The sequence below is a fragment of the Anomalospiza imberbis genome, chromosome Z (genome assembly GCF_031753505.1).
Source record: "Anomalospiza imberbis isolate Cuckoo-Finch-1a 21T00152 chromosome Z, ASM3175350v1, whole genome shotgun sequence".
In the NCBI taxonomy this organism is placed as follows: Eukaryota; Metazoa; Chordata; class Aves; order Passeriformes; family Viduidae; genus Anomalospiza; species Anomalospiza imberbis.
In genome coordinates this window covers 48,908,422-48,927,573 of record NC_089721.1, presented here as the reverse complement: position 1 = coordinate 48,927,573, position 19,152 = coordinate 48,908,422, and the positions used below count along the sequence as shown (strand labels likewise).

General features: G+C 36.1%; 1 long non-coding RNA gene across 1 annotated transcript; it reads left to right on the top strand.

Moving 5' to 3' along the window:
* The first annotated feature begins 1,707 nt into the window (after positions 1 to 1,707).
* Positions 1,708 to 2,146, top strand: LOC137464664 (uncharacterized). The gene is made up of 2 exons (XR_010994342.1): positions 1,708 to 1,879; positions 2,040 to 2,146. It is a non-coding gene; the product is annotated as an uncharacterized lncRNA (long non-coding RNA).
* The last annotated feature ends 17,006 nt before the right edge of the window (positions 2,147 to 19,152 follow it).

The following is a 19,152-nucleotide window of genomic DNA, read 5'->3' as shown; positions in this document are numbered from 1 at the left end:
TCTTTCCCATAGTTCACTACTGAATTAAAATTACTCTTATTGGAATTTCTAACTTGTCCATCATTTCAATAAGCAGACATAATTTCTTAGTTCTGGGAAAGTGCATGTTCCTTTTGGTACAGAAGCCAAACAGTACTTCCACAGGGATTTAGCCTGAATCAGTACTGTATCAGGCCATACTCTATAGAGGCATTAGATACAGTAACACTAAAAGTCACGATACCTATGATGCCCTCATTTCAACTTTTTTAGCCTTTTCCCAAGTCAAAATAACTACTTAGCTTGTGGAAAATGAAGGGATGATAGGCAGTAACAGTCATTATTTTCTCAAAGGAAACTGACTGGCATTAACGTGATGAAAAGTTAGGAGTGCTAATCATGAAGATGACTTGAATTACCATCTATAATAAATCAACAGAAAGCATTGTCAAAAATGATCAAGTGATAGATCCTAAAAGTTTCACTCAATTCAGACTTTAATGTTAGATATACATTCTATGAATAATCTCTGGCACAAAATATAGGTTAGGGATATGGGGTCCAAAATTCCTTATAAAATAGCTTTATCTATGCATTTTTCTAAACACAGCTGATGTAGCTGCTGACAAGTATTGTTTGACCTTGCATTAACCATTGTTTGCTTCACAATAAGTTACATATATTACAATTTCTTATTTTATTACCTTTCTTAGCCATGGAAATAAAGTTGACATACTGAGTGTCTGAGATGGACCACTCTGCACTGCAGTAGCCATTTATAACTTTTTATTGTCTTCATAAACATGATTTATAAGATTCCCAAAGATATTAAACTGTACCGGCATGCTACTTTTTCTGAATAACTAAATGCTAATTAGTTCCTTTATTCCCTGTGGGAGAGAATCACTATTATGCTGCTTAAGCTCACAATTTGGAACAAAATAGTTTAGGCTACTTATCAGAGATGATATTTTTTCAGAATTCTTCTCTACTTCTGTAACAACAGGCCATAATGAACTCATACAAAATCATATTTCTGGGGTTTTTCCATGTAAACACAGCAAAGCACCAAAGTTATTTTTTCAAAAATCTTGCAAGATGGAAGTTAGTATATGCTGATCCTTCTATTTCACTATGGTTTCAGTAGAAATTTGCTTTCAAGAGATGTAACTTTAAGACTTCCAGGCTACCTCTGTCTCCACTATAAGCACAGAAATAAATTTATTTACTTATCCAAGCCAGTGAAAAAAAGTATTTGAACTTTGAAATTTACTTTTCCTTTTTCATTCTTATTTCTGTCCCTGTCCATTTTTCTTTACACACTAGCTTTCCTCATTGTGTTTAGATACAGTACACCTCTCACATATATATTTGCATCTAAGAATAAAATATTTACATTGGAAGAGAGCCTTACTTCTTATTTTTCATACATCTTTCACAATTTTCCATCTTTGAGAAACTCTTCCTGCTTTCATTCACCTCTCCATTTCCCAGTTTCTCTCTTTTTTGTTATTTTTCCCTACTATTTAATTTATGACTAGCAAGGATCTATATTTCATTATGTTACATTTCTGTTTATGTTCTAGACTGAATAAAAATAAACATCAAACCCAGCATTTTTTAGCAGTCTCATAGAGAATTGGAACTCAGGTATTCTGAGACCTCAAGGCTAATCTTTTTCTCACAGACGATATGTGAGGCTCTGTGTCACGGAAGAATGTACAGAAACATTCTCCAAGCTGTATTCCAGAACTCTGTGTTGGCAGATGTAGCAAATCAACCTGCTGCCATTTACCTAAGAGTAGGAGATGATCAAGGATGTTTGAAAAGTTGGTCCTTAGTTTAATTTCAAGAAGTCACCAGAGCTCAATTCAGATGTGAATACAGGTGCTAACTCACTGTGAGTGAGGTTCTGACATTTTACTAGACACCTCTACCTCGAACTTTCTATCATCTTGACAGTAGAATCTCATTTGCAGCAAAAGGATAAGAATGACAAATCTGTGGCTTGACACCTTGTGACATCTTTCTATGGGTGTTGAATTTCTCTTACATGACAGGTTCAAAGTTACCAAGCAATGAATGGATGAGTGGCACGGTGACTTCAGGCTTGCTGAGAATGACAAGAATGCATCAAGTCATAAAAATCAAAGCAGTGTGACACTTTTAGGAATGGGTTTTTCTATGTACTTAAGTGGAAGTGAATATATTTTATTTCTTGGGAAGTTAAATTCTGTCAAAAGGAACAAATCTACAAGAGACCATAAGTGTATTTACTACTACTTTCAGCCCTTTATTATTTTAACCTTGATTGAAAGGTCTCAGTGTAGGATATGTCTCACTTTTCTCTTGCACAGACCATCAAATCTTTTTTCCTAATAATTGTCTTGCCTCTTCTTATCTTCAGTTTTTTGCTTTCTTTTTCTTTCAGTTTTTATTGCTATAGTTTACCTGTGCTTATTATTTTAGATCCCTACAACCTTTCTTGCCTCTAGGGTCATGCTGTATGAAACACAATTTCACAGGGACCATACACACTGATATATGGAATATACATATGTAGGTATGTACATACAGAGCCACAGAGCTCTGGTTTAAACTGAGAAAATTACATGCAAGGACTGATAAAACTCGGTGTTAAAACCTCAGGGCGAGATCTACTCAAACTATGGAAAACCCAGTTGTAATGTCTTTCTCTTCCTTATGGAGTTTGAGCCTTTCCTGAGGCAAAAGCCTTGAAAGTCTGACTCATGTAGTCTGAGTTTGAGCATGCTGTGTTATTCTTGTCGAAGTTGCTCTACTTTCTGTGGGCTAATTAAATATTCACCCTACCAGAGAGAAGCAGAATATGACCATAAACCTGGACAGGGCACTGAGCACAGTTTTACATTTGAAGGGAGGAAAAAATAATATCTATTACAGTTTCCAATTCCATGGTCTGTGAGGCATCTAGCCTGTGATTAATTTAAATAATAGTAATAATATAACACATATTGTAATTAATAAAAGTATTTATAATATACAAAACAAATAAATAGAAAACATAAAAATTAGAAGTGTAAATATAAATGCAATACACGTATAAAAAGTGTTCTACGAGGGGAGATCACAATGAACTTTCTGGGGCAAATATACATTATTTTGTTGGTTTTCCTCCTTTTGTGAGAAATAACAACACTTTAGAAAAATCAAACCATTAAAAAAATTATAATAATAAAAAACCTCTTTATCTATTAATGGCTTTTCTAAATTTGTAGATTTCTCCCTTGACATTTCAAGACAGGAAATCCATAGTTAGTAACGTTTCAGTAGCAGTAGTTAACTGAAGATCTGTCTATTTTGACAAAATATTTTGTTAGTGCTAAACAGGTATAAAAAATAGCAAATTAACATCTGTTAGTCCAGAAGTAATAATTAGTAATAACTTGGGGACAACTAATTTATGGGGTTTTTTAATCCTTCAATTTTTCTCTGAGCACTCCATTAAGCTTGTATAGGGAAGAATCAAATTTGATTTGCATGCCATTTTTTCAACTACTGCCTTGTCTGACTACTGGCACAAACATCTAAACTCATCCCAGTACTTTGGGATGACAACTGTCTCCATAAATCTTTGTTAGCAATGAGAGGTCTGACCTTCAAACAAAATATTTTCTTAGTTTTATTTCCTCTATAGCTAAAAGAAATGAGATTCCCTAAAATTACCACAGATTTTAAAACCTGTGTCTCTGGGAGCCAGAGACATGTTATATAACTCATGGATCCTATTATCTAGCTTCTCTCTTTTTCCTTTGTTTGCAAAGATGCCTTCTCTTCATCATGTACTCCCTAGATTGCTCCTCCTGCTCTGTGCAGCAGCAAGATTTCCTCTGGCATCCCACCGTGATCTGTGGCTTCTCTAGCACTCTGATGACAAGAGCGATCACACGAGTTGTAATTTGTCCTTGGCCTGGGTCTGCTCCCAGAACAGCGGAGCTGCTGGCCTTGGTGACTCCAAGTGCTTCAACACTTCTATTTGGGAGGGCTGCACTTGAAGCCTGCTGCCCACCTCAGGGGTTCTGGGCACCTCTTTTACTGCTAGCATGGATTTGCTATATCTCCTTGTGTCTCTTTACTGTGCTTCTCACAAAAGCAGCCTCAATCACCTGGTCATGTGTATGCGCAAAGAGCACTCCTGATGGCATGACCTGCTGCTCCAGAAAATAGGGAGAAATTTTGACCATTTGGGGATTCTTCTCTTCCTCACACTAAAAAATAAAAAGATTGGAGCGATTACATGTTGATTTTAGCACTTGAATTCACCAGCATAAACACAGAGAAATCAGGACTGTAAATTTCCCAATGTCTGCCTTTGACATGGTAAGGAGATGGTTCCTCAGCAGATGGACTTCTGATTGATACAACAAATCCCAAATTCCAGCCACAGGAGCTGAGTACCATCTAGCTTTTGAGATCAGTGCACCTTTTTTGTAGTTTACATTGTGTTTTCAGATATTTCTGCTTGGAAGAGCTGTTTTATTCCCGTTTTCTGCTGAAAGTTATTACTCCTAATACAACCACCAGAAGTCATGGACACAGTATGGAAAGAATGTGGATGAATTATATGTAGTATGTTACAAGCTTAGTAAACCTGATCTTGGCTAAGATATTTTTAATTGATGTAAGCAATTCTGATGTGCTTTAGTCTATAGGTTATCTATATTTTTTTTCTAAGGATATGAATTATGCATATTTCTATTTTAAAGAATAACGCATGAACAAGATGTTTGATGTTTTGCATTTCTGTCATGGAAGAGATGGAAGTGGAAAAGATAGAAGACTGTAAAGTTGTCTAGACTTCTTCTGTGTCAGATATAGCAGACCAGGAAGGCTTTAATAACCCCAAAACTATGAACATGTCAATGTAATAAAATAATTGCCCTTTAGCGTTCCATGTAAGAGTTGAAATTTTTCTAAAATTTGACAGATAATCCTAGTGCAAATTTTCCCCCCAGTTTTCAGTGAATTTTTTGTAATAATCTGATAGATTACTCCAGTTGTAATTTTTACCATGGTCATGACAGAATATGGAAAATTCTTTATTTTCTTGCACAGTAATCTGTGGTATTGTTTTGATCATTGTAGAAAGGTATATGATATTTTCTTGCAGTCTCTGAAATTAGCTGAATCCTCTTCTTAATGCTCTTAACAAGGTACTTAAGCAGATATTTCTCCATCCTCTGGATAATAGTGAGTGCTCCCAACAACACTCAACAGCCATGAGTGGTTAGTGCATGGTGGTTAGTGCAGGCCCTGGAAGGAGATCATATTGATACTGATCCTACTGATATTAAAATTGAGCTCCATTTCCTGTGAAAAAGGAGAGATGAAGAAAGACGAGAATTAAAACCAACTTAAACATACTGTAAGACTTAAGACATGGTAAGGTGCAATCACTTTCTTTCCTCATCTATTTCTTTTTCTTCTCTTCACTTACAAATCTATTAGCAATTTTCTAGCACTACAAAATGCCAGTTACAGCTATTGTAGCCGGGCTCTGCAGGATGAATGCATTATAGGCAAAAACCTTCTTTGCACCTCTCAAATCCCATTTTCACTTGTTCACATGGTATTCACCCAAAGCTCATAAACAATGTGTTCCTACACTGAGTGAAGGAGACTCAGATTCAGTATGAGCCTAGCAAAATTACTTTTTGCCTCGTGCAATTTTAACACACTGTGCTTTAGAAAGTGTAGGAGAGGCCACTATGTGAGATTTAAGAGAGTGTGGTGAGAAAGGAAAGAAAGGAAGGAAAAATTAATGAGTGTTTGCAGATGAGAAGTTAGAGAAATATAGATGAATGCAGATGAGAAGTTAGAGGAATATCAATTACTTACACAGAAGAAGAAAAACTACAGAACTTAAAAGCTGCAGAGAGACAGTTCACTGCGCCTACTGCACCTATCCTTAATCCAGCTGCTTTTCAATTTATTTTATAGTCCAGAGAAAAATACTCATCTCCTGTTGCACAGAGATGAAGATCTGGGCAATATAAATTTTGTTTTGTTTTGTTTTGTTGTTTTGTTTTTTTGGTTTTTGTTTTGTTTTGTTTTGTTTATCAGACTCAAACTGTGCATTTTGAGTAACATTCTTCTTGATGTGGATCTGGTACACTACAGGATAGTAAGTGCATGTTAATATCAATGAATTAGAACTAGATAAAATAATTTTCTAACTTTACAGATTAATTTCTTTTATCAAGAAATTCATATATTGATCAAGAACTTCATATATTGATCAGAAGTTTTATACACATTCTAATGCATATTCTTAAGAATGGTAGAATGAAGACTTCACCAAAGTCATAGGATATGAATTTACCTTATACAATGTATGGAGAAAAATTGGTATCATTTTAAATTAAAAAATAAATACAGGAAAAAACCCAAAACCCTGAAATTTTAATTTTCCTGAATAAATATTTAAATAATATTGCTGCAGATCTAAAAACTGCTCTTGGTCAATAGCAAAGTTTTATTTAAGATAAAAGAATACTAAGTAATAGCTCCTCAAAGGAAAGTAAGATAAATAAGTTATTCTAGCAAGAGTCAGAAATATCACTGAATATAATACTTGCATATAATGAAAGAAAATATGTTCCTTGCATACTGCAATTAAACTGACATATTCCTGAGTTTCATAACTATTAGTAAATAAAATGCTAAATTAATAAGGTATTTTATTTCATTGGCAACTTGCTGCAATAATTTTAAGCTTCATGGATGAAAACTGAATAGAAAGCAGTACAAAATTTATTGTTATGTAGGATACTTATACTTTGATTACCTCTTTTTCTCTGTAGACTATTATAGACTAGATGTCTATTATTGAATTTTAAACATCTATATGCAACAGAGATTTATTTGGAAGCACTTATTGCTGTCACCTCTTTCAAATAGTGACAGTTTAAGGGATCACTAGAAAATCCAATTAAATACTGCAGCAAATGGTTTGCTTCTGAAAGAGTATTTGAAGTACCATATACTCTTGGTGAAGGCTCATAAAGAATCATACAAATCAGTCTTCAATTTTATGAGAGAAGCGAAGAAGGGAATTATGTAGAGTTCACAGCATATATAACAATCCTATAACTCTGCATTAATTCCTAAAACAAATATTCTATTCCCGTGTTATTTAAATCTTTACTTTAGCCCTCAATAGGGAATGTAAGTAAGGGGATAACTGCATTATTAAATAGTAATTATATTGTTTATAGAAATAACATTATAGCTCATATCAATGTGGTACCTATGAGCAAAAACTAGGATGCAAGAGGAAAGATTCCTAGTTTATAAGATTTCCTCTTAAATCCATAATTCCAGTTACAAATATAGAAAGAAACACTGGATTTTTAATGTGATATTCTTATCCATCTACATATCTTAGGATTTTTCATCTTTTTGACATTGTCACTTGACTGAGAAGCAGACACCAGAGTCAAATTAAATCCATGGTTTTGTTGTTAAGTTCTCTGTGTTTTTCTGTATTCACTAGAAGAAAGGGCCACTAAACCAGAATCTGAAACCAAGACAAAGAAGAATATAATAGAAATTAATTTGATTAGCGAACTGAAAAATAGTTTTCTATTCTTATTAGGTTGAAATATTTAAGTGTTATGACAAAAGCAGTCAGAAAAAATTGAAGAAGTCTACCAAGAATATCAGCATAACTGAGAGTAGGAGAAGTGCAACCTGAAATCAGAGAACCACAGATAATATGAGTGCCCAGTCCATGAGGAATCCAGATGACTAAGGATTGTAGTGATATCTTTTACTTTGGCAATAAGACGATTATTGAAGCAAAATAGTACTTAGCATGACCAAGTCTCACAGAAAGTTTTGATGGATTTCTAGGGTGCTATTTTGTCTTTTGTGTGAGTAAAACAAACTCACCAGAGTTCACAAAAGGTTAAATGTGTAAGAGCCAGCAGCACCTTCTAAATACCTTACTCGGCCATTTCTTATTTTGAAGAAGACTATGGCAAACAAGGCCAGTGGTTATAGTCAGAAATTCTCCAACACTAGATCACTGCCCCAAACATTTATCAGTATTGGCCTTTCACTGATTTTTTTTTTCTCTATTCTGCCCAACTCAGTTGGGAGTGCCTATTTGTGACTCACTACTTTACAAAAAAGTGTGTATACAAGAATGAAGGATGAAAACTTTTGAGAATTTATCATATTGATAAAGATGGTTACCTTCATGTGTATTTCAATACACTGCAAATATGTCCAAAATACACTGGTAAGAACTTCAGAAAATAAGTTAGGCCCATGACAGTGAACACTTTTGGAAGTTCTTGACTGCCTTGTATTGCCCACTTGATGGCACTGCATGGGTGGTGGCCATGCCATGTATGGCTTTTCCACACTATGGTGAGCTCTTGGACTTGTGCAAAAAGAAAACAGCAATTTAAACCCACCCTCTCTCTCCCAGATGCCCTTCCTAGGCCTGCAGAAGAATTTAGGATTGCAGCTAAGCAGTGCATTCCAGTAAAGACATAATCAAAATGTGAGACTTCATCAGTGGTGAGTAATATTAAAGCATCATTGTTACAGGAAATCATTTTAGTATGAATGCAAAATTAATAGCAGCAAGTAGATTGCTGCTGCTTTTTTGTTACTTTTTATTACCTAAATCTATGCTTCTATGGCCAAATACCCATGAAATTCAGAGATGGTTATAATACGTCCACCATAAGCCCCTCCTAGCTGAAATGAACTCTAGTAAATGAATCAGAGCACTGGGTATAGAAAAGAAGTAAACAGTGTAATATAAAACTTAGCCTGTATACCTTTTTTCTCCTGAGTGCAGCAGCAGTTTGTATTTTTCTTTTGGTCAAAATTGATAATTATATCAAATTGCATTGAAATTTGTGGACATGCTCCTGAAAAGTGATTGCTTCAGCAAGGATTTCACATATAATAAAAGGGTTAAACACTGTAAGCTTGCTTCAATAATTATCCAGCATTCTTCTGGTTGATAACTGGAGTTGAGCTTTTGGAGGTATTCTGCTTCACAGAGTAGTGCTGGCCAGAGCCAGCCCATAAGGAAATCTGCTCACTCTCCCTGGGGTCTGAGTGAGGTATATGAGAAAGCCCTCTAGTTAGGTATGGCTGTCTGATTATTACCTGCTTTTATTCTTCATATTCTTAGAGTCAATATATGTAAGCAGAAGTCCAAGGGCAAGCAAAAGAAATTTCAGGGTCTTGAGGTGATTTTTTGAAAAATGAGGAACACAGGCAGTGTTTCCCTTGATCCTTTCACTAGAAGGGAAAAATACTGAAAGGAGTACGTAGACCAACCAGAACAAAAATGGAACAAGGATAGTGCTATGGGCAGAAGGTCTGGATTTCAGTCTTGGGATGATCTATAAAACACCTGATGGGATGCACTTTTTTCAGGGGTTGAAAAGGGTTTTGCATAGGAATCAGCAGCTCTGATTGGTAGAGCTTTAGGCTAGATTTGCCAGAGGGACAAGGGAAAAATCAGGCTTGCCAGGGATAAGCAATAGGACAGCATGGCAAAATTTGAGGCAGTGCATGCTAATGAGATCCTTCAGTTTGGTCTATGAAGTGTTGGCTGCAATGAACTGCCTTTGAAATGTTCCTAGTCCAACATGGAAAGTGTGAAGAACAAACAAGACAAAATCAAAGCTTTGGCCCAGTCCAGAGAAATGACATCACTAACATAAAAAAAAAACAACCTGGTGTGACGAGTTCTGTGACTGGTGTGGTTAAGAGAAGGTTGCAGATATTTATAACCAGAGCAGTGCTGAAATAACACCAGTCCATTCTAAGATGAGGATGGTGAGCTCACAAACAGGGACATGGACAAGGCAGAGCTGTTTAATGCATTCTGTGCCTCTTCCTTCAACATGAATGATGGGCTTGGGAGGTCACAGTGCCCTGACCTGAAGGACCATGGCTGTAGGAATGATAATCTCCCAGTCAACTCTGAACTTGAGTGGGATTTGCTGCTATAGGTTGATCCCTATAAGTCTATGGTGCCTGGTGGAATTCATCCAAGAATACTCAAAGAGATGCTTGGTCTCATCATAAAGCATCTCGCAATGACTTTTGAAGGCCCTTGGAAATCTGGAGAGGTCCCAGTCAATTGAAGCTAGCAAATATTGTCCCAGTTTTCAAGAAGTGCAAGAGGGATGACAATGGTAACTACAGTCTTGGCAATCTTATTTCAGTGCCCATGAAAATTATGGAGAAGGATATTCTGGGAGTTACCAAAAATGACCTGAAAAACAACGCAGTCATTGGTCACAGCCAGAATGGCTTCACCAAGGGAAATTCCTGCTTGTCAAACCTTATTTATTCTTATTACAAGGTAACCCTCCTTGTCAGCGGGTGTACAAGGGAAGCCAATAGATGTAATCCCAGTGTTCTTCAACATCTTCATAAACAACTTGGACCCAGGACTTAAAGAGATACTTAGTAAGTTTGTTAATAACACTAAATTGGAGGATTTAGTGACTCTCTCGAAGGCAAAGAGGACCTGCAGAGAGATCTTGACTAATGATTTTCAAATCATTAGTCACCTACTACATGAAATTTAAGAAGGACGAGTGACATATTCTGACCCTGGAATAGGGCAATTCTGGATGTAAGGACAGACTGTGGAATGAGATGCTGGAAAGCAGCGATGTGGACCTGGGGGCCCTGGTTGATGGTGAATTGAACATGAGCCAGCAGTGCCCTGGCAGCCAGGAGGACCAAACGTGTTCTGGGGGCATCAGGCCAACATTGCCATTGGCAAGGGAGGGATTGTCCCAGTCTGCTCTGCTCTAAGGCAGCCTCACATCAGGTGCTGGGGGCAGTTTTGGGTGCCACAATATAAGAAAGACATTGAGCTGTTAGGGAGTGTCCAAAGGAAGACCACGAGAATGGTGAGGGGTTTTGAGGGGAAGCTGTGTGAGGAGAGACTGAGGCCACTTGGTCTGTTCAGCCTGGAGAAGAGGAGACTGCAGGGAGACCTCATTGTAGTCCACTGCTTCCAGTAGACTGATCTCTTCTCTTTGGTGACCAATGACAGGACCCAAGGAAATGGCATGTGTTTGTGTCAGAGGAGGTCTGGTTTAGATATTAGGAAAGGTGTTTCACCCAGGGGATGGTTGAGCACTGAAACAGGCTCCCCAGGGCAGTAGTCACAGCCCCAAGCCTCACAGAGTTCAAGAAGCATTTACAACACACACTGAGGAGCATGTTCTTATGTTCTTGGGGCTGGACTGTTCAAGGCCAGGAGATGGACTTTAATGATCCTTGTGGGTCCCTTCCATCTCAGGATGTTCTATGATTCACTATTATTTTACTTATTTGTCCTAAAGAAAAAAAAAAGGTTTGGCTAGTAAAACTCACATGAAACAAGTAAAAATAGAAAGGATATTTGAATGAGATAATATTTTTATTCCCTTAGGGACTCCCTTCATTTCCTCAGTCTGATGATGACTAATATAGTTGGAGAAGAAGGGTTATTACCAGATAATGAAACCTGTTTGTTGTGTCTTCTGCTATTAGGCTGAGCTATTTTCCCCAGTAGGCTATTCAGGATATCTCAGGGATAGCATTTCTATATGCCATTTTGCTTGTTTCTGCTTCTTCCTTCATTTTTTCATGACAAGAGAAAAATGCCACCCATGATCAAAAGAAGCAATTTAAAGGTAGAAAGTCTTTCTAAAGTTTGTAGACTCCTAATATATTCTAGGAGTTTCTGTAATCACTGGGACTGATGGACTTTACCAATTGCAGGCAGGCTTTGTCCATAATGATTTGATTCAGGGGTGAGTAATAGCAAGGAGCTATAAAAATATGTGTATTATGGCTAAAAATGCACAGGAGAAGCCGTCTACATATGGGCCTTAAGGATGAAGAGAAGCAGATTTCACTTAGCAGTCTTGAACTGTACAATAATTCAAGACAGGTTTTTAGGGACCCACCAGGCAAACTGCACATTTCTTCTCCCAGTGCAATAAGGTGTTTTTTCCATCTCCATTCCCAGCCTTGGACCTGCCTTGGTGCACATGAAAAAGGTTTTTTATTTACTTTTATAGTTTATCCTTTTATTTAATTTTTATAACTTTTAATAAATTTTATTAAATGTATAATTTTATTTAATTTCTATGATTTTAAATATAATATGAAATATACCTTTCACTGTTAGAAGGTCTAAACAAAATATTTCAATACTTCTGCACATAAAATGCTATATTTATGTAAGAAGATCTCACAAATAGCAATTATGTAAATTTTTTTTTAAGTTCCTCCATATCACTTGTTTTTATAAGAATATATTTTGATACTGAAGGAATTATATAATTAATCCTTTTTCATTTATAAGTCTCATCTTATGCATATTTTGTTTCTCTGTGGAGAACAATTAATTATGCTTTTGTACCAATTCTACCATCCACTGCGCAAGAATGTTGAAGTTTCCTCAGGAGAAGTACTTATAAGAGTGATCAGGACAGGTAGATGGAAGAAGTGACAGGCACAACAGCACAAAGAAGAAGCAAGAAGTCATCAGGTTAAAGGGCATATAAACACAGAGGGTTTTAAATAATAAAATTTTATTATTTAAAAGGCACACCTTACACCAACAATAAAAGCAGATACTTTGTCTGAGGAGAGAAAATAAGGGATGATAGTTAGAAAATTGTATTCAGTATATTGCAATATATATTGCCCAATGTGCTTCTGAAAACTTTGGTGTAATATTGTTAGCCTGATCTACTCACCTCAAGTTTGTCCACCTCAGTTTTGAGTCTTCTTGCAAAAAAACCCTAAAAATTCAATTCAATATATATAAATATATATATATATATAACATATATATATATATATATATATATATATATATATATATATATAAAACATCCTGTTATATATATAAAACATGTTTCCAGACAGTTTTACCCTGTTAGCGCAAGAATAAAACAAAGCATCATGGGAGCACAAATATCCAGCTTGGGAGCAGCTTTAAAGTGCTAGCTTTATTTTGTTCTTACTGCTTTTGGCACTGATTTTTAGTTGATTTATGTGCTTCATGTGTTAGGCAGTTACAAAGCTTATGCTTTTGCACTTGAAGGAAAAGATAAATCACTTAGGATGAATAAACAGACTCGGGGTTTTAATACACAAGAATATAATTCTTTTTAAATTCTGTCAAGTGATGACAATCCTGTAGTAGAGGCATAGGAATGCTGTTTCTTTTATATATATATTTCTTCTATTTCTTTGCTTTTAAAATCACAGAATAAATTTGGGTATTTTTTCCTATCTTTACAATTTTGTCCCAGAAACCTAGACCAGACACTCACTGCTTATGGCAGGGTCAGAGAGCAGAAATGCCAACCGATTAATCATCACAAAGGGTTTAAACCTATACAAACAATTATTAACAATTATTAAACAAATATTGATTTGTTAGAAATACTTATAGAAATATTTCTGAAATAACATATTCTCATGCCTTATATATTTAGAATGCTCATACAGAGCACAAGAAGAAATAAAATAACCAGCTCAGTAAGACTTGGCACCCTCTTCATAGCACTGTCTAAAATGGAGGGTTACAGAGCTTGAAGAAGCTCTATTACTTATCATGAACTAGAAAAATTCCATTTCCTGTAGTACACAGTGTGGGGATATTGGCAATACCTTTCTGTTAAATAGAAATAGTGAATAATCTAGGCCTGTAGGATCTTTCATTCCCATAGTAGTAACAAAACCCAAGAGCACATAAAAAAGAGAATTGTTGCTTGCCACTGCTCTTGACTGATAAAACAAAAATAAAAAAGATATTGTCTGTCTACTAAGAATCATGTAAGAAAATAAATTTAGGTGAGAGTCATGTTTTCCACTCCAGTTGTTTCAGAACCTACACTCAACTTTCTGTTCATGTTAATTCTCTGAGTAAATTGTCACTGCATAAGGAAGCATCTCCTTTGATTCCTGTCACTCATAAATTCATATTATTCCTGTCACACATAAATTCATTATTATTATTATTTTTCTTGAACCCTTGAAGATGGAATCTGTCCTTCATGGTTTGGCAAACCTTTGCCTCACAATTGTTTTCACAAATATCTCAGAACTAGCAAAAATGATCATTTTAAAGGAGAATTTAAAAAAATTCTGTTCCACAGGTCTTTCTTACTCTAATAGTACTAACTGTATTAAGAACTTCCTTAATGAATCTGCAGTTTGGTGACACAGAGTGTTATAACACATTTCTCATTCCTTTATTTCCAGCCCTAATTCAAAGGTAGACCTCAAATCAAACATCTAACAAATCTTCAAGATCAGGAGGATTAAGAAGGTTTCTTTTACTTCAATGACCTCTGAGAATTCAAGGTTGTGGTGGGTTGACCCTGGTTGGATGCTAGGTGCCCACCAAGCTGGACTACCACTGCCCTCCCCAGCTGGGCATGCAAGAGAAAATACAACAAAAAAGCTTGTGGTTTGAGATTGAGAAGGGAGAGATCACTCACTTGTTACCATCATGGGCAGACTCCTCCTGGGGAATTTAATTTAATACTACCAAGATCTTGTCATGCAAACCCCCTCCCACAAGGAAAGACAGAGGTCTACAAAGACACTTTAAATGAAATCTGATAAATTCTGTCACAAGAAAGATTTAGTTCACCTGTACACTTTATACTTTCAAAGATTTTCATAAACTATTCAGCTAATTGTTTGAACACTTCTGAACCAATTCTACAAGAGAAAATATTTAAGAGTCTATAGTTCTGATAAATTACTATGATTTTTTGGTGTGTCTGTGTGTGCATACAGCTGTTTAACATGTATTAAGTAACATCATTAAGAGTTCTCATTTCAGTATTCTAGTGATGAATAAAATAATTAAGTAAAGTGGCAGAGCTTGCCAGTATATTTTATTTTCTATCTCCGTGAAAAAGAAAAAATAGAATTGCATAATTTCTTTGTTCTTCAGGCCACTTTTAATCAATTTATGGAAACGAATGCATTGTATATATTGTAAAAATGGAATCTTGTCAGTTAATATTTTCAACTGGTGACATATATCTTCTAGTGAATTATGCGTGAACAAAAGTTATCCACTTACTTCAAACAAGGTTTCTACAAAAAGGATTAAATGGCCATCATTGAAATTATTTTTTAACGAGCAAATCATTACATTTAGAACTATTTTTCTACTCAAAATGGAGTATAATATGGCAATTTCAATGCAGCAATTTTAATAAAACTAATGAAGGTAGTGTCTGGGTTTTGATCACCAGACAAATTATACACAGCTCCATTTGGGTCTGGGTGGATGATTTTATTCCTGTCACAAAGTCTTTGATCAGAAATATCACTTGGTTCTGATGATCATGTGCTGTTATTTATACTTTTAAAGAAAAATGGTATGGAGAATGGAGAGGGATCATGAGACAGGATCTCTTGGGAAGTCATTCCAGCATCTTAAAAGAAGAAACAATTAGCCTATGTCATATTGTCTGTATGAGCTTAAAATATTCCTCATTATGGAAGTTAACTATCGCTTTAGAGTCAAACCTATTAGATATTCCTCAACTGCCTCTTACTTTTATATCACCTGCTTTAAATAACTTGCAGTTTTGCATTATTTCAGATTATGTTAATACGATATCTACATTAAAAATTTCATCCTTAAAATTTTAGCTTGTTTCAGATGTTTTCCTAACATGAAGAATAGATTATGTTTATTTTTTACTTGCTCAACTTCTTTCAAAGAGCCCAGCCTTCTGTGCTATTGTTCATTGTTTAAAAAAAGATCACAATATCGCTAATAAAGATATATTAATTATTCTTAATTATCCATTAATTTCCTCAATAAAATAGCTTTGGTATGTAGATCAATGAAATTGCAAGTAATATAAGAATATAGAATTGGAAATATAATTTTATACATGGCAGAAAACTGTAACCAAGTTAATATAATCAAGAAAAAGTAAATTTCAAATGTTATACGCAGTACATTATAATATTTATTATTTACAAGGTGGCATTTATGCAAATCACCTATTGAGATTCCAGCGATGCTAAGCCATTTTTTATAGACTTTGCCAATGTAACAAAAAAATTGTTACATGCATTTTCAGTCAAACACTAAACACAGGAATAGTTGATCATGTGATCCAAAAAAGTTTGACAAGTTGAATTGTTACAAAGGCTTGTTTCTTGAGCTGTGAACTGCACTATCTCAAACTTTATAATCATAGAGTCACCAAGACTGGAACAGACCACCTGGTCACCAAATCTGTCAACCTAGCACCATGTTCACTTCTAAACTATGTCAAGTGTCACATTTACATGTTTTTTGAACATGTAGGAATGGTAACTCTACCACTTACATGGGAAGCCTGCTCCAATATTTTACAACCCTTTCAGCAAAGAAAAATTTCCTTATACTCAATCTAAATTTTCTCTGGCACAGATTGAGGCCATTTCCTGACACTGGTTGCCTGCAAGAAAATGACAACATCCACCTGGCTACACCCTCCTCTCACATGGTAGCAGAGAGCAATAAAGTTGCACCTGAGCCTCCTTCTCCAGGATAAACCCCCAGCTCCCTCAGCCCCTCCTCATACAACCTGTGCTCCTGATTGTTCCCCAGATCTGTTGCCCTTCTCTAGACTTGCTCCAGTACCTCAATGTCTTTCTTTTAGTGTGGGGCCCAAAATTAGACACAGGACTCAAGGTGCATCCTTAGGTGCCCCGTTCAGGGGGATGGTTGTTGCCCTGGTCCTGCTGGCCACGCTATTTCTGACCCAAGCCAGGATGCCCTTGGCCACCTCAGCATACCCTGTCTGCTGTTGAGCCACTGTCAACCAGCACCCCCAATTCTTTTCCACTGCTCAGCTTTCCAGCCACTCTTCTCCAGCCTGTAGTGCTGCCTGGGGTTGTTGTGGCCCAAGAGCAGGACCTAGTGCTTTGCCTTGTTGAAAGCCACACCATTGGCCTTGGCCCACCAAACCAGCCTGCCTACATCCCTCTGCAGGGCCTTTCTGCCTTCCAGCAAACATTCCTACCCAGTTCAGCGTAATTCTCAGTGTAATCTGGAAATTGACTGAGGGGACACTCCATCTTGTCATCCATATTATCAAGATATTAAGCAGGGCTGGCTCCAGTACAGAGCCCTAGGGAACACCACTAATGCCTGGTCTCCAGCTGGATGCAGCTCCATTCACCTCCTCTCTCTAGGCCTGGCCATCTAGCTGTTTTTTAACTCAGAAAACAGTGTACCCAATCAAGGCATTGGCTACCAGTGTTCTTCAAAATTCTGTGGGACACTATCAAGGACTTTACAGATGTCTGGATTGAAATATCCACAGCCTGTCCCTCACCTACTATCCAGATTATCTGTTGTAGAAGGACACCAGGTTGGTCAAGCAGGACCTGCCTTGGTCTGATCCCTTGGTTGTTCTGTATGACATGTTCCATATGATCACACTCAGGTGATCAGCTCCATGACCTTCCCCAGTACTGAAGTCATGCTGACATCCTTCTTCTAGCCCTTATCACATTTGCCAGCTTCCAGTTATGCAGGACTGGTGGTAAAAGATTGAATGTGGCTTGACAAGCTCTTCCATTGCCTCGCCAGCGCTCTTGGGTAGATCCCACCCAGACACCCAGGGTTTGTGTGGGTTTAAGTGGCATAGCTGGACTATCCCTCATGCATTACGGGGGCTTAATTCTGCTCCTTCTCTCTATCTTTCAGCTCAGGAGGCTGGGTGCCTCAGTGACTACTGGTCTCACTGTTAAAGACTGGGACAAAGAAGGAATTAAGTATCTCAGCCTTTTTCTCATCCTTTTTTCTCTACATTTCTACCATATCCAACAAAAGGCAGACATTCTCCTTGGCCCTCCCTTGATTTGCTGCAGATGAATTTGCAGGAATACTTTTTAGTGTCTTCCACATACATGATCAGATTAAATTCTAAAAGGACTTTGGACCTTCTAATTTTCTCTTAATAATTTCACAACAGTCTTCTAGTATTCATGAGCTGACTGCCTCTTTTCCCCTTTTTCATTGGCCCATTTTACTTCCTTGATGTTAAGTAAAAGCAGTTAGATTCTTAATAAGATGCTCTTGAAACCTTACCAAATTTTATCATTCAATTCATATTGAAATTCCTATAAATATTTGAGTTAATCCTTTTAATATCTAAAGGTTTTTCATTGGTTTTTTAATACAATTTAATTAAAAGTTAATGATAAAGTATGATATATTAAAAGATAGAGGAGAAAAGAATATTCTTAACTTGGGGTTAACTGCAATGCATTCCTAAATTGGGGATTACTGAAATGCACAGGTATTCTAATTTTTCTTAATAATTTAATTTCAAGATGATTTATATGTCCTTAACTTTGTCATTGAAGTACATTACACTCTAAAACCTGCTGCTAAACAGACATCTATTCTGCCTGCCTATGGATCACCGCTCATTAAGACTCTTTTGCTACCATGAGTCTGTTTTTGTAAATACATAGTTAAACATAGTTAAACATGCACAAGAAAAGTTTCCAGTTGTAACTGATTAAGAGATGAAGTTAATAATTGCTTTTCAAAGAGTGCAATGAACCAAGCTATTAGTATGTATACGTTAATGCAGATGATAATTTCTTCTCTTAATTACTGTCAAGACTAACACTTGGCTAAGAGAAATCTGACCTTATCCATCTAGTATTTACCTTTGAAGTCAATAAATCATAATGTCTTTCTCTGAAGGAATCAATGCTGGTTTGTGAGCATGATGAATACTTATATATAAATTTGTGTAAGAATACCTTGACAAACTCATGAAGAATTATGAAAAATATATTTTGAGTCATAATCCAACATTCTTACCTTGTAGCAAGATTTGATTGGATGTCATTTAAAAAAAAACTTTTACCTATTTTTTGGTTACTGATTTATTCACAAACATTTGCTATATTTTTTTTATATCATACATGTTTATTGTCCACATGATTTTGCTTAAAATAATTTCAATCTACTTTGAACAGTGAGTGTTTAAAAATTCAATACAAAATATTGTTATCTCATACAAGTGCCTGAAATGGAAAAAAGATTATTTTTTCTTCTGTGGCAGGATCAAATTGTGCTATCTACAGATA